Here is a 3,722-nt window from a genome sequence, read left to right as displayed (position 1 = left end):
TCTTGACTGCCCACTGGACGCAGGAACAGGTGAGCCCGGAAGTGCCCGAGGAAGGGTATGCCAAGAGCGCTTGGGTCTGAACTGCGTCCAAGCCTGCTTCGTCACCTGAAAGGGGCTGCCAGGGAACGAGTAAGCGCCGAGCAGTCTGGCAGCGCGCTATAGGGATGCTTTTAATATAAGCCATGAGGGTGCTCGCCTGCCCCGCGGGAGACCTGGGTTCGATTCCTGGCCCAAGCACTCAAAAAATCATAGTAGGCCATAAAATTTCAGCCAGAGAGCCACAGGTTCTCCTGTGCCCTTTATGTCTGCTCCGCGCGCCAGCCCAGCAGTCTCCCGCAGCAGGCTTTCCCCTCACTTGTCTGATAGACCTGCGTCTGCTTTGGGTGAAGGCAGAGCCACGGCCCCTTTCCTGCCACCCATGGCACCGCTGCGCCCCAGGCAGGTGTCCTCAGTCTTCTCACCACCTCCTGCCAGCCAGGCTGCAGAGACGGCTGGTCAGGGCAGGGGCCTTGAGCCCTCCTCTGTCCCTCCTGTTAACAGCCACGACAAATTTATGTTCCTTTCTCTTTGCACTCGTAACATTTACATTTCTGAAGGGTGGGTATAAATCAGGGGGTTTACTCAATAGTAGTGGAGATCCCAGTGGAGGCCCGGTGTGTGTGCTTTCCACGGGACTTAGAACAATGAGGAGGAGTCTGATCAAGCGTGGGGAGACTCCCCAACAAATACCCTGGCGTCGCCCTCCTGGCCTCCTCCCCTTCTGCCTTTAGGACAAGGCGTGCCTCACCAGCCCTGCTCTCTGGGTCTCCCCACCCCAAGCTGTGTTCTACCAATTGCGGGACCATCAGCCCCTTCAGATTCCTATTGGGGTGACGGGCGCCTTCCCCATCCTGCTTTCTTCATTTGCTCTCCTCCGCACCCGCAAGAGCACCCACCCCCGTCATACTGCCATCACCACCAAAGCCACCTGTGCTCTGTCCTCTGCACCTGGCACGTCTTCTTGGCGCGTCTCTCTGTGAGCTTTTCTCCCTGGCCACTCCGTCTCCATCATGCCCCCAGAGCCAGTCGGCAGCCCTTCTCTCCCTCCACACTCCTGTGGCCGTCCTTAGCCCCGTCTCTAACACCACTTCTCTGCAGCCCCAGCCCCATGTTGCCACCTGCCATGGTGGACAGCCTGCCTGTGGCATCCTGAAACCAACCGCTTTCCCCAGCCGGCCCCTGGCACTGCAGCCTGCCCTCCTTTTCCTGGTTCTCCCTTCTCTAACTGAGCCCCAAGTCTTGTAGATTCACTGCACAGACACCCCTCCTCACCACCACCACTGCTGACCCCACTCCCGTGACCCTTCCCCACACAACTGCAGGGACCGACCTGTCTTCCCGCTGCCCCCACCAGCAGCCAGAAACGGTCACGCTACAGATCCACTGACTACGCCCTTAGGAACCCCAAACTCTGCACATGTTTTGGGGTTTGTATGCTTATGTCCATGGAAACTGTGGGAGCCAGCTTGCTGACTGCTCTAATCACGCTGTCCCTGACTCGGGGTGGTGTGTGCTAATGCCAAATGCCCAATCACCCCGCATCTCACATCTCACATGCCCACATGCTTATAAAGGCAGAACTTCTCTTACAGGGGAGAGACATGCAGTTGAAAGCCGTTTTCATCGAAGTCCTTAATACTTTGAGTTATTTACTAAGCTGAGACATTGTGCCAGGAGTCATGTAAACCAATGGCAAAAATTGTCACCAAGCAGCATCATGGCTTTGCGGCATGATTACTGTGGCTGAAGGCCTGGTAACACGGGGGTAGTGCTTCAGGGTTGGTCTGGGAGGAACCTCTCCCGGCCTTTTGGGTTGCCCCAGGTGGGGGCAGGTGCAGTGTTCCCAAACCCCACGCTGGGGCAAGGCAGTCCCCAGCCAGGAGGCTGCAACTGCTATTTTGTTTCAGCAAAGCATCGCCATACCTCACATTGCATTACCTGCAGTTAATTACATGATTCATCTAAATCAAATAGCTTTGTATGTATCACCCTACATACAAATTGTCATTTTATTGGAGTTAAGGGCTAAATGAAATGCATAAGCTTATATCTGGTAAATGCCTATGTATTGAAATAACAAATGTAAAGCATCATCACCGGGGGTCCTGGACAGTGGTAATCCTTTGAATGGGGTTGGAGATGCCCAGCTGCCAAGGGTCCCCCTGCCCCTCGGCATGAAACCCTAACCCGCTGCATCATCAAGCACAGGAGGCTGCATAATTGCACTCTGCGTGGTGCACGCTCAGTCCCGCACCCACGCCAGCAGCCTTTGCCCAGGCCACTTCCTCCTTCCCCACCCTACCGCCTTTCCCACCTTCCATCCCCAGTTCCTAGTGACCCACTCTGATGGCAACCTGTCTGGACCACCGCTCCCCTCAGTGGACACTTCTGCCCCCTCCTCCTCCCCACCGCCCACCAGACTTGCCAAGTTCAGCACGCAGCTTTCCCCAGGACAGGCTCATGTTTGCAGAATGTATGAATAAACAAACCACAGCAATAAAAGGCCAAGCCGGTGCATCCTGTGCGGCACTGAGTTCCCTGCAGGTTTGGATTCTGGAGGGTGGGGGCCGGCATCCACTCAGCCTGGGGATGGGGCCGCGTGGCCCAGGCTGGAGAAGGGCAAAAGCCAGGCATGCCTCTGGGGTTATCCCCACCATGTGAATGCTCTGGGCCCCTGCCCCCTGCCCCATGCCCTTACTTCCCTGGGCACACTCCTGGGCAGGAGCAGTGTGCAAGGTTTGCAGTTAGCTCCAGCAGGTCCCAGCAGGGTCCCCACCCCTGGAATCATGGTGGGCCACCCCAGGCATGGTAGATGCCACACACACACCTCCAGAAGTCCATTCATTCATGTATTTATTCACTCAATAGATACTTAGCAAAGGTTAACGCCCAGGGTCACAAGCCCATTTCACCTCCCCTAGCTGGGCCACCTTACAGGAGAGCTCCTGTCCCCAAACCTGCCTTCTCCCCATTGGAATCCCTGCAGAGGTTGCAGTGGGGATGAATGAGATGAGGTGTGGCAGCGTCCAAGGGTCACTAAATGCCATTACTTTTGTTATGGCCCGAGTGGCTGCGGGTTCAGCATGTCTGGCCCTCGCTCGTGCTGAGCTCAGTGGAAAACGCAGGTCGCATTTTCCTTCCCAACGTCTTGGAGGCAATGGGGAAGCGAGCCAGCCTGGTGTCTCCTCGCGTTGGAGCCTGCGGCCCAGGCCAGCCACGCTTTATGTGAGGACAGCAGGGGCGGCACCCTCTATCACCTGTCCCTGCTAAGCTCTGTCAGTGTCATCTGAGCCGGCCCATAAGCCAAAAACAGGAACGTACATAGACTCACAGGACCAGCAGACTTGAACTTGCCTGTCAGCACAGATCAACACCTAGGGTATTCGCTTCCCGGTGCCTGCCCATGCAAAATATATATATATATATATCCAGGGTAGCCAGAAAGAAGAGAGCAAGAGAGAAAGGCCTCAAAAAAGAAAGTGACTGTGGAGGCAAGGAATAATAATGAAAGAATAATAATGATTAAAGTAATCGAGCTCATCGAAAAAGTGAACATTTCCACTGAAAGGCGTCAGCAAAAGTCTGGCCTCTGGAACCAACTGCCAGCTCCAAATCCCAGCTCTGCTACTCGGAAGCTCTTGTGACATGAGGCAAGTTAAGTTCTTTGGGTTTCTTCTCCCAAG

Source organism: Tamandua tetradactyla, chromosome 9, assembly GCF_023851605.1.
Source record: "Tamandua tetradactyla isolate mTamTet1 chromosome 9, mTamTet1.pri, whole genome shotgun sequence".
NCBI lineage: Eukaryota > Metazoa > Chordata > Mammalia > Pilosa > Myrmecophagidae > Tamandua > Tamandua tetradactyla.
The sequence above is the reverse complement of the archived record's forward strand: the minus strand, read 5'-3'. Positions refer to the sequence as shown.